At 34.8% G+C, this 13,398-nt stretch overlaps 1 long non-coding RNA gene across 2 annotated transcripts in view; it reads left to right on the forward strand.

Annotated features, from left to right (window-relative positions):
* Window positions 1-13,398, forward strand: part of LOC112933635 (uncharacterized) — a 386,127-nt gene that overhangs the window by 346,602 nt on the left and 26,127 nt on the right. The window contains exon 4 of one of the 2 annotated variants that reach the window (XR_012000931.1): window positions 5,324-5,423. The exons of the other annotated variant lie outside the window; for it this stretch is intronic. This is a non-coding gene — a long non-coding RNA (uncharacterized lncRNA). The remainder of the gene's footprint in view (window positions 1-5,323; window positions 5,424-13,398) is intronic. 2 annotated transcript variants of the gene reach the window in all.

Below are 13,398 nucleotides of genomic sequence, written 5' to 3' on the forward strand. Positions count from 1 at the left end.
GTAATTGTACACTATATTTGTAAAGAATAAACCCAACATTTGAGCTTTATGGTGAATGTAAGACCAGATACCATATAAAGCAAAATCTACATGTCAGTATCAATAATTGCATACCACAATTAGGGTACTTTATAAGATCTCTCATAAAAAAACTGTTAAATTTTTTCCCTCTAATTAGCTGTTTTATTAAAGAAAGTACACATATGAATGTCTGAGTTATTGACATATTGGAAAGGATTCTGAGGCCAAAGACCAAGGCCTTGTGCCATGAAGCCAAAGAGATATTGCCACTTCAGGAATTGGGACTGGCTCAGTTCTCTTATTAATATCATGCCAGATTCATATATTACCCCCATGTTTCTCAGAATTCAGTCTCCTTTCCAGACATAAAGGAAAAAGAACTTAATATAAAGCTGTGAAAGAGTAATGCAATACATGTAAAGACATTTTACAAGACTCCAGCCAGATTTTTTTTCCCAAAAGATTTAGAAAAATTTAAAGTAGCAGGGATGAATTGATCAGGATCTGGCGATAGTTAAAATGTAAAAATCCAAGATTGTATATCATTGCAACTAAGAAATTTTCATGAGGGATTATAGACTTTCATAGCTTTTCCAGGATTCTTATTTCTATTCCCCAAACTCAAGAATTGAATTCTGAAATCTAAATAAAATAGTTTTAGAACATTTTACTTCTCTTGAAAGAGTTGTCTTGTTTTCCTGCAAACTTTTAACTATTAGCATTGAAGTATTACACTTCAATGACAGCTATGCTTCTAAATAAATAAATAATCAATCAATCAATCAATCAATCTGATTTTCTGATGTTTTAGAGAAGGCAGAAATCCATGACTGAAAAGCAATAAGGATGGGATACCTATCCCATCCCAGATTTTGGATAATGCCAGGAGGGAAAGAAGAATGAAGGAGACACTTGGGAAAGTAGCATCAACCTGACTTTACAGATCTCTGAAACATTCAAGGAATGCTAAGGAAATGGCAGTTAATTGATTATAAATGATATATCCTTAGTTTCTCTAGATAAAGCTCCTTAGCATAGCATGTAAGGTTCTTTCTTATCTGACTCCACCTTGTATTTGCAGCCCCATTCCCTGGTAGTTCACCTACTTCAGCCACACACAGACATTTTCTGTTACCTGAATTTCCTATAGATCTTATGTTTTCATCTTTCCTGGAATGCTACTCGCTATACATTGAATTGTTTATAATAGCCCTCTACTTGGAAGCTCCTATATACATGGAACTTTGCCTTTCAATATTCATTTCAAATATCAGTGACTATGTACCTTCTCTGCCTCCCTAGTGTGAGCTGGTGACTTCTATCTCTGTGCACCTGTATCACTGTTTTAAATGATTCAATTATATTTCACTTTATCGTGTATTTATTCTTACTTTTTAGCTTGCCAATGAGAGTATTATGTCAAATGCTTTTTCATCTTTGTCTTTTCTTTTCTAATGTCCAAAATATAGTAGGGCCTGAATAAGCAGCAATCTGACTTAGGGATTGTTACTTGAGGTGATTATATAATTTAAAAAAATATTTGTTTTTAAAGAAGCTACAGAATTACAATTTTAGGATTGTTTATTCGTTCTACTAGTTTCACCATGGAAGAATTGGGAGACTCACAATTTACTGGGGATATATATTTATATATATTATAATATTTAGGTATTTAATTAGGTACCTATATAGATAGGTACATGGTATGTTTGAAAATTTAACTCTTTACAATGATCTCTTTATAATTCTTATAGAATTTGGTATAGTTCTGCAAAATGGCAAAATTGACTCATTAAGAAATTCTTTTCCTTGGATCTGAATCTGTATAGCCAGTTAAGATTTAAATCAAATGTTTGCAGTTTTCCCTGAGTATAATATTTTGTCATGTGTCACTTCAAGTGTTATTTAGTGACTTCTGTTTAACAGTGATTTATGATTACCCAAATAATAGTCTAATATTCAGACTGAGTTCAAATATTAATAAATGCACACCTTCATTTAATCATTTAAACTTTTCCATATTCAAGTTGAGGGATTTAGTTTTATATTGCATATGTCTTAGGAATACCACTTGTCAGACATTTAGTTAATTATAGTTGACAATTATCTATACACCTTATTATAAGGTTTAGGAAAGAGTTAAAGAGGCTTGAGAAATACTCTTTACAAAATTAAGTTGTCAGGTAGTTTTTGACAGTTGTATACTTTCTTTTTCTTTTTTTAAGATTTTATTTATTTATTCATGAGAGATACAGAGAGAGAGGCAGAGACATAGGCAGAGGATAGAAATAGGCTCCACGCCGGAAGCCCGATGCGGGACTCGATCCTGGGACTCCAGCATCATGCCCTGGGCCAAAGGCAGATGCTCAACTGCTGAGCCACCCAGGTGTCCCGACAGTTGTATAATTTCAACTGTATTACATTTTCATTGAGTAACATTGACCATGTACTCTATCAATCACAATTTCTGTAGCACAATTAGTGTTTCATTCTAGGTTTAAGGAAGATACAAAGAAGAGCATTCTGTGATAAAATAAGTTCAAGAAAACCTTAATTTAAAAAAAAATCAACAGAATTTTTACTCATCATTATTATCAATTCAGGAACTCTGATATTCTAATTCATTGTGGGTTTCCAAAACAGTTGATATAATATAAAGCATATTTGCTCATACAATTTTTTGAGAAATGTTTTAAGTCATTGATACTATAAATGGATCTTGTTTTTTTAAGTACATTTTAGGAAAGTTAATATAGGTCAGACTGTCCTACTCAGGTTACTTCTTGATCTTCTTATTAGTATTCAGGGAGATTAATTTACCACTCAAATTAGGAGAGAATCAAATTCCATTCTCGAAACTGCAGTGTATGTTTGTGTGTGTGTGTGTTTAATTTCAGTCACTTAAGTTTGTATGTATGTGTGTGTGTGTGTATTGTACGCTTTTGGCATTCCTGAAATGTCATACATCATGGAAACTTGAGCAGTGCTGCTGATTGTCAAAAAAAAAAAAAAAAAAAAACATGCTGAGTCTAGAAAATATAAAAAACGTGCAGAGAAGTCATGGTATATAATAAACTTTAAGGGCCAAATGTCTGAAAGTAACTTTCTTCAATTAAAAATTGATTTAGATTTGATTAAATTATGCTTGAATAGTTATATCCATTTTTACTCTTATGTTTTCTCTATGGAAGTAGGGGGATGGGAAACAACTTATCACTCCATGGAAACATTTACATTGAATTAAGGCATCTATATTACACAAATAGTTTACAAGGATTATATGTCAAGCACAATTTAGCTAATAAGTATATAATTGAAGGCCTAATATTTTTTCATACATGAAATGACTTAGTTCCATGGAATCTAATATACTTTTTTCAATCTCATGCTCTGATACTATAATCTAAATTTTAGAATGCCTTTATATCACCAAAAGATATACCAGTTGTTCAACAATTTTAGAGTAAATACTCTTTTCTTCAAGGAGGTGAGGCCTTCTGAAATTATAATTATTTCTGTAACTATGGAAAATACTGTACTTTGGGAACTGCCTATTTGGCAGCAAACATATGTCTAAAAGGATGGTTTCGATGTCTTAGGTAGGTGCTTTTATGTATGAGAAATAGTTCAGATTGGCTAGGGTATAGATAAGTGTGTGTGTGTTTGTGTGTTTAATTTGTCTTCAGAATATTTAGTGACACAGTGCAGCTATAGGGTATAGTAAAGTGGTGGGACTAGGAGGCTGGGCACCTGAGTTCTGAGACTGTCTCTGCTTATTTGCTCTGTGACTTGGAGGGAGCCATTTCAACTCTTATATGTAGAAGGGCAAGTTGGGCCTGATACATGATACATTTCGCATCCCATCCAGCACTATAATTCTACACATATTTGAGAAGCATGCTCTATCCCCTCTTAAAACTGATACGACAATACCTATTTCACAGGTCATCTTTGGTAAAAGTCTTTAAAATTCTCAAAGGACTGACGACACTCTATATAATAGGATAAAAGAAACAATATTTATGGAGTATTACTTCTTCTGTTCCAGATTTATCTTCTGAAAGATTACTGAGCAAATAATTCCTTTTATCAGCATAATTTGTGGTTTCTGCAGCTGTCCTGCTTACCATACTAGTTTCATGGACTGTCACTGCAACTGAGCATCATGATTTTTGACTTGGCTCTTTGGAGGAAGTTGCCAAGTGACTGGAAGTGAACTCAGTTAGGGAAGGTTTACTAAGCTAACATGCGAAAGAACACTTCATTGTCATTCCCAGAGACCACATTTAATTGTGATCATAAGTTTTTATTTCATTCTTTCTTATTATAAAATAAACCCAAACTAATATAAGCCTCTAGAAATAGTGGTAAAATTAATTTGAGAATAACGCTTTTACCCCAGGCTGTTTTATTTTACAAAGACTAAAGTTAATAAATTGAATATGTGGGAGGAGGTTCCAGTGCTCTTATTTCTTTGAGGGCCTTGGACTTCAAAGGAGGATTTGGATGGGCGCCAGAAAGCTTCAGGTCCTTTGCAATGTCAAGCAGGTATAGTCTAACAATGGCAGTCAAAGGAATAGAAGTTACAGATGAAAATAAGTCATAACTCTATCCCACTTGTAATGAATAAGCGCAGTGTACACAAATGATCTCTTTATGCTATCATAATCAGAGAAATAAAGGAATACCAAAACTTTGCAAAGATACTGGCTTTCCTCTTTCTCTAATCTTGGGAATGGATGCTCCGCCCCTTATGCCTGGCTCAAAATTTTCTCCTCGGTTCATTCCATCAAATAGAATCGCTATCTCTGTTGTGTTCTTGTCTTTCTAGAATAGACTCTATCTAGAGAAATAGATTGTATTTTAAAAAAAATTCACATAAAAGCAAGAGGATATGACATTCAGGAAAATCTCTTCTTATTTAAGTTTGAATACTCAAATGAATACTCAAATGTCATGTAAGATCCCCCTTCCTGTCTCCTGTCATACACGCTATATTCATTGTTTACTCTAACTCAGAGGTCCTGACTTCATGATCCTGAGTATTTTTCTTGTTCCTGTTGCCATGCATTTGCACATACTGCTCTAGCTCTAGCTGCAATTCCTTTCTATTTTCCGAGTTTAATCTCAAGATCTCAAGAATCGCTCTTTTCTGACCTCTTGTTCCCTCTTACCAGATGAAAAAATATATGTATGTGTGTATATGTTACTATAATTCTCACCAAACAATATTATTTATCACTTATTAGTCACTATGGGTAATAACCACTGACTTCCTTATCTGTTTTTTTCCCTAATTCAGTTGTGAGCTCCATGAAGGTCACGGTTCTGTCTTCCACGTTTGCATATTTTGGATCTCACACAGTGCCGGAGTGTGAGGTACACTCATACTCAATAATGGAGTAAGTTAAATGAATGATACTTGGAATTTCATGCAGGGCACAGATACATATTTAATAAAGAGATAAGGGAAATGCAGTTCTAGTTGTGAAGTTTGGTTTTTCAATTGTTGTTAACCTTTATTTTAGGATTGGTAAAAACATATTGAGGTAATGGGATGTCATTAAAAGTTACATTACTCAGAGATTCTGAAGTAGAATTACCCGGGATTATTTTTCCTGTGTGCTTAGAATAGTTCCAACATGTTCAGCTGGGAGAAAAAGACCTAAAACAGAATGGAAATACTTATATCACTAGAAGGGGTCCCTTTTAATGAAGAAATTAGTGATTACCTGAACATCACTATAATCTGTTAGTGGTTTTGGAGGCTTCCAGACAAAAGAATAAAAACACAGGAGGACTAGAAGCTTTCTCATGCACCCTCACTTTGGGAAAGAATATAGAAACATGGACATTTGAATGGCAAGGTCAGTCACGGGCAGTGAGAGTGAGGGGCGCGATTTCCTTTATGGCTTCTGTGAGTCTCCTATTAATACACATCAAGTAGTTAGCAATTAAGAGAAGTCCACAGCTATGGGCTCTGGTTAAAAAATGCCTGTAAAAAGGTTCAGTGAATGTGCTAAATCTATATGCAGTTTTTGCAGAAACAAAAATAAAAACAAGATTTCAGGTTTAGTTTCTAAAGGAAAAAAAAAATCAATGCAGTGTGCTTGCACAACCCTCTGCAATGAACAATAAAATGGCTGTAATGTACATAATTTCTTCCCATATGGAAAAAATCTATTTGTGTAGCCCTGCTCTAGTAGAGACTTTCTGCTCAAGCTGTTTATTTGAAATTTATATGCTGCTCTGGGTGATGTTGGGTGATATCACGTGAGTAATTATTTTTTATTTTTAAATATCTGGTGCTCTACCACAATATATTCTTTAAATATGAGACAAATAAGCACATTTTCATTGTTTTGATATATTTTCATATATATCTCACTTGTACATACATGCTTGCAATACATTTTCAGTGCTTGTAAAAATACATGTAAACCATATTCCTTCTACCTGGAGAAAGAGAAAATAAGTGAGTGAATTGGTAATAATGTCTAGAAGAGATGTGGAGCCTGGAGGGCTACTGAATTTAGGATAATCCACACAATAAGTCATATGGTACACAGCAGAGAATCGAATGGCTAGGGGCAATAAAATTATTTAATAATACTAACCTGTAAGCTTACCTTTCTGTTGTTGGAACCTTGTTTTAATAAATACAGTTTGCTACTGATATGACAGGTAACACAATATATTTTCTATGCTTGGTTTCAAGGTCAAATTTTGTTTTCAGCATTAAGAAATCTTACTGTGGATATTTAGAGCATCATTTCCTAGTCAATATATTTTCTGACATTTGGCTTCTTGGAAGTCCAGCAATATTTTAAATGCTAGCAGTTATTGAACACTTACTATGCGCCAGCTAGCTACTGCTCCAAGTGCTGTGGTATTTCCTTAGGGAAATTATTACCAACGCTGTAAAAAGCAACTGCCGAGTCTCAGTGGCTTGACAATAAAGGTGTATTTATCATTCATGTCACAGTTTAATTGGGTTTCAGGAGGCGGCCTTCTGGATTGTGATCAAAGCTGCTGTCTCTTTCCAACTCTGCCTGAAATGATCAACAAGCAAAGAGAACAAAGACCATGCCAAGCATTTTATGGCAAAACCTGGAAGGGGAATACATCACTTCGGATCACACTCTTGGCAGAGAGGTTAGGGTGGTGTCACCCTAACCTAAATGAAAGGGAAGCTGGAAGATATGATCTTCAGAGCCTAGGAAGTTAAGAGTAGGGTTGGTGAACATCTAGCTAGTCTGTGCCACTTTACTGTTAGTTTGTTTAATTCTCACAACATAGTTACTATAATTATCCCCATTTCACAGATGAGAAAACCAAAGTGCAAAGAATTACATACATATCCCAGGTTTTACAAGTGAATGACAGAGCTGAAAATTAAAGCCACAAAAATTGTCTCTAGAGTTTGAACATCTAATTCTGATGAACACAAAGTTCAAATTAAATGACATTTAAATTATAATAGACTTTTAATTACTAGACATTGTTATTTATGTTTTTCAGACCAAAGAGGGAAATTATTGCTCTTAACAGGTTATTTTCACGCTATTTATCTCTTCATTGCTACTCCCAGTCTTCTGTGTCTGAATATGTGTGTCCATGTGTGTATGTGTGTGCATGTGTGCATTTTGAAATACAGTCTTTCTGTTTACTGAGTTTTATCTCGGAGCTATCATTATCAATCACCTTCATCATCACTGACATGTTTATTAAACTCTGATCAGGAACTCAGCTTGATTATTTCAGATCAAAAAAGCTTGGAAGGTGGGTAAGCAGTAGTATCATTACAATTTTAGAAATAAATTGAAACTTAGAGAAGTTAAGTCAGTTGCCTAAGTGACATTCCTAAGGGATAGGGATGCTAGTCTCTGGTTCTGTGCTTTTTCACATTGTGATGATCTTCCATAGATGTTTATTGTGAAAGAATCGAAAAATCTCTGAAATTTTGTCATTCGCATTGTATACTGCATCAAACTGTCCTGTGTTCTCGTTAGTGTTTTCTTTAATCTGATCTTATGGGCTCCTTTTGGATCCGAGGTAGACATACTGGCATCTAAAGTTTGGGAATTTAATGTAAATAGGAATTTAATTGAGTGGTAAGTATTTTATAATCCTTGCATGATAAAATCCAATTGGCTAGCATCCTTCTTACTCTGGGACTATCCATTGTCCATTAATTCACGGTTTCTCCAACATCTTCCGCTCTTAATGCCCTAGGTATTGATTCAGTCGGCTTTAAACATGGTGAGATAAGCCAATCTTTTAAAAGAGTATATAAATACACACAGATATATATGTTATTGGAAATTTAGAATATCTGAAAGTAATCAGAGTATCTTACTGCCTCCTTGCCCACCTTCAACTAGTTCAGTTCCCGCCTGTAATGGATAGACTCTTCCAATGAATGCCTATATTTGGCTGGTCTCCCGTGCCTTCAAGTTTTTAAAACAATATTGTTAATAATTTATAGTTGTCATCTGTGGGAAGGTGAGTTTCAGCCACATACTCTTCCCCCTACGTAAAACCCATCTTCCTCTAGCTTTTGTGGCACTATACTCTCTTAGCTCCCTTATTTCCTCCCTAGAAGTTCTTAATTCTTTGTTTCCATTCAAAATTATTCAGAGATTGTTCTTGGGTCCGCTTCATGTCTCAACTTTCCGCTTTCCAATTATACTCTCTTCTACTTCCATGGCTTCAAATACCAAGCTATAGCAATGGCTTCCAAATTTATAGGGTTAAGCCATAATCCCCTACTGCTTCCAGGCCAATATATTCAAGTGACATCATCAACATACTGAATATTCAATTGCTAATCTTTTCCTTGAGCTTTCTTTACCTCCAGTTTTCTATGTCTTGATAACTAGCACTACTAATGTTCAGGCCAGAAACCTGGGTGTCAATCTTTATATTCTACTCCACCTTACCAACTCCCACCTCACATCCAATTATAGAATCTGGTTTTTCTTTATCTACCTCTACCCTGTAGCAGAGTTTTATCCATATTGTAGCCAGAATGACCTTTTAAGAATAAATCTGATCATGCCGTTATACCACTTAAAACCCTTGACATCTTTTGAAGTGTTTAGAAGAGAATAAGAATAAGTAACATGACAAATAAGACCCCTGCTTAATACTAGAACCTTATCACATGTCACTGTCTTCCTCCCTCTCTCTATTACTCATCAGCTACATTAGTCTTTATTGTGTCTCAAAATATGCCCAGTTTTCCCAGTTATTGGACATTCACACATGCTTTTCCTCTTTCTGAAAGAAACATTTTACTCTCCTCCTAACTCCCACAAACCCCCATGTATCAACATAAATGCTGCTTCTTCAGAGACAGTTTCGTAGTGAATATAAATCCCAGGCCAAAACAGTGTTGATTTTTTGTTTGAGCAGGCAGCTAGCCTTGGCTAATCATAAATTCCAAATTGTGCTCTTCTGCAGTGGGCAGCAGCTAAAATATATGTTCCCTTCTTCTACCTTAGCTGGGCTGTTTCAAGTCTGTCCTAGGTACCCTTTGGGTTCAGGGACCAGCCAAAAATGTGGGCTCAACCTCTGTTGCTCTCTCCTGGGACCTTCCCCTTTTACCCTACGGCTTCTGTGGAAGCCCAGAGGTCTTTTCTCTGATTCTTCAAGCCAGTAAGAGATCAGGCTTTTAGCAAAGGTTTGGCCTTCACAGTGGTGACTGAAACTGCCCTCAAGAGAAAAGCTATGAACATGGGAAACTTGGTGAGTGCTGTTCTCTTCTGCCAATGTGTTCACTACTCACAGGTTTCTGCTTGCTTCTTGTTTGCCTCCGTGTGTGTGTGTGCACATGTGTGTGCGTAAATTTATATTTTGTTCCGTGTTTATCATTGTTTTCTCCAGGAGGTTTTTCCTGTTTGAAGCTTCTGCATCATTACCAGAAGTACAGCTTGTATTCAAACAGATGAAATATTGAGTACCAGTTTTGTATCAGATACTGTGCTAAATGGTAGCAATTGGTCCCTCATCTAATAGAATATATGTTCTGTTGGAGAGAGACATTAAATACCCAAATATTAGTTAAAGTTGTCAAAAGGGATATGAAAGAGAATTTCAAGAGGACATGAGACTATTTATTCCAGGGAAACCTTATCTTCTGAGTTGAATTAGAAAGGTTTCCAGAGGAATAAAAGATTAACTAATATTTGAGAGTTATTACAAGTTCACTGCCCAAGGAAGTCAGGGTCAGCTAGAGTGGAAAAGCATTCCATTTATAAGGAACATTGGACTTGAATTCCTCTTCTTCTTTCTTCTTTCTTCTTTTTCTTCTTCTTCTTCTTCTTCTTCTTCTTCTTCTTCTTCTTCTTCTTCTTCTTCTTCTTCTTCTTTTTCTGGAATAGAATTCTTAAAGCAAGAAGGAATCTTGGAAAGAATGTGAATGTGATCAGGTTAGAGAATGAGGCAAGAATAGTTAGTGATAGAGACTTTGTTTTAGAAGAAATAGAAGGTCATTGAAGCATTTTAAGTAGAAGAATTATTTGCTAATTTTTTAGTCCCACCACAAAAATAGCATTTGAGTGCATCACTTCTAACTTTTTAATGCAAAAATTTATCATAGTATAGGATGTACTTTGTTTTCAGTTGTCCTTACAGGATAAGAATTTTCCTGTCTAATTAATTTGTATAAACATTTTATCAGGTCCATAGTATGGCAATGCCTTCTCAAATATTTACTAAATTTTTATTTGATTCTTTTTATTAGTCAATTCCTATAATGCTACTATGAATATCTCTGTACAAAAGCCTTTCTTACATTTAGGAAGCTAAACTATTAAAAATATCTTATCATAGACCTTGAGAATTTAAAGATAAAGTAGCTTATAAAATATCATTAATGGAGAATACATTTAAACATGGAGCAACTAAGCTAAATTTTAAAAATGAATTGCTTTCAGTAAAAGATCATTTACATAGTTATATGTCAGATATCTTTGTGAATGACCAAGCGAATGAAAATATTGAAATAAGAAGTTTTCCATCATAGATCACCCATATTTGTTTTTAAGGAAGAACCTTTCAGGATGCCACAAGTTGCTTTTGAGCATTAACATGATGACATTTGTGATTAGAGTCACATAAATTGCTTGAGAAACTCCAAATACCTTAATTACTTTACAGCTGTAATATTTTCAAACTTGTTTGAAGATTTTCCAGGGAAAATGCATTTTATGTCTGATTAGAGAACTATCCCAAGTGAAAACCATGGTTTGGCTTTCTTTATATTAAATCTGATCATGAGTGAATACTGCAGCTGAGGATGATTATAAAGAGACTATTAGAAACTTAGAGAGACAGTAAGTGTTCAAGCAATCAAGCAATTAATGAAAGCACCAACCTCATGTTTTTTTTTAATCTTCCATTGCATTAAATAAATTAACATTTTTTTTTCCATTCTGTAGCTCAGTATAATACTTTGTCCATTTTCCCACCAGACTGTTACCCTCATCTATGTAAGCATAAAACTGGTTTAGCAGAGCTTCTGGGCAAATATATGATAAAACCAATTCTTAGAGCTTCCTGTCTGTAGGTCTGTAGGTAATGCTGCAGTCGTTTTGGATTAGTGATAAACGGTCATGAAATTGGAAACAGTTTCCTCCAGCTTTTCACAGAATCTGAAAAAAAAAAACACAAATACAGGCACCCAGAAAGTGTGAGTCCAACTCAAACATCATAAAATAATACACAGTGCATGCTTAACGGCATGCAGGACCATATGAACATATTAAATGACATTGCCTAATGCCAAAGTCAAGTATGGTTTCAACATTGTAGAAATTTGGAGCAGTCTTAGCTTAAACTTGAACTAATGACATAGCATTATGTTTATCCTTGTGATAACAGGAAAGATGTCGTACTTTCTCTTCATCTCTTCCTTTAAAAGAGTTGATAAATGATGTTTTGCCAATTTATTAGCTTTGGAGATAAGGATTATAAAATGACAACAACAATAATGTTGAACATATATAATGTGTCAGAAAGTTTCCAATTATTACCTCACTTAATTTTCACAACTGTCCTATAAGGTGGGTAAAATCACAATTATCACCAGTTGTAGTAGAGAAAGCTAAGTTTCTAGGCTGTAACATAACTAACTCATGGTCACAGCAGAACCAATAAATGGTGATGACAGATTTTAGCAAAGCGTTATTTGGGAATAAGGTGTTATTGATTCGAAAGTCCCTGACCTGGATGACATCCCTTTATTGAAAATACTAGGCTTTTCCTAATTAGACAATTCAATTTCTTCTATGGAAATTAAATCCCACTTCTACCTTGGCAAGAATGGGTTTGTATCAGATCTCCAGGGCTTTTTGTAAGATGTGAGGACTTGTTTTATTTCTGTTCTTTTCCTTTTTTCTTTCTTTCCTTTTTCTTTTGCCACAGATGACACTGTTACTCCTTACAGTTCTAGGATGTCCAATTCTAGAAGTACCAATTAGTCTCAGAAGATTTATAAACAGGGTCATAACAGTCTTCACTTTGTGGTGAAGCCCCTGTGATCTCTTTATTCAGATATCCCAGAGACTGACTCATTGGAAGACCAACAAATTATTACCTAGACTTTGTAACTCTCCTAACATCCAATTTAAAGAGATCCCCTTCAGAGTTATTCTACTTAGTCATTCAAGCAGAAAACAGATCCAGCAGGGGACTTCCCTGGGAATGGATAGTAAGATATTCACCTTTAGTTTTATATCTTTCTATTTATTATTGGGGTAATTGATAAGACATAGACATCTAGGATTTTTTTTTTTTGAGGTAAAGTATGTGAACTTTGAAACTCCAAGGCATTATGTACATATTCAAATCTGAGAGTTTACTCTTCCTTTCATTCTGACTTGACTATTATATAAAAGTCTTTATCCCCATGATCATCCCTTATGAAATCTTAGGCAAAGATTTCTATACATTCATAACAGATATAGAAAATACGTGAATGCTTTGATAGCTAAATGGTAATTAGCACCAAGGTAGAGTAAGCATTTATTAAAATATGATTTCAGGGGTAAAAAGAAACCCCTGAACTTCTTACATTCATCTCACCTGCTCACAGAGACCATAAATTATTAAAGTTAATTACAGAGTCATTCCTTTGATTTAAAGCTCCTCGTCTGAGGTTAAAATTCACATGCACCTGGGAATGACAACACACCACGGTTTATAAATCACAGTGTGATGAGATAACCAGATCTTTTCATGAAAATGTGTTTTGATAGGACAGAATGTTTAACAGAGATGGAGTGTGAGTATAAGAAAAGAAAGCAGGCAGGATACACTCAGATGGCTTGGAAAAGGCTTCACACATTCATGACGGTGTCCTCTCCACGTGCT

The sequence above is a fragment of the Vulpes vulpes genome, chromosome 4 (assembly GCF_048418805.1).
Source record: "Vulpes vulpes isolate BD-2025 chromosome 4, VulVul3, whole genome shotgun sequence".
NCBI lineage: Eukaryota > Metazoa > Chordata > Mammalia > Carnivora > Canidae > Vulpes > Vulpes vulpes.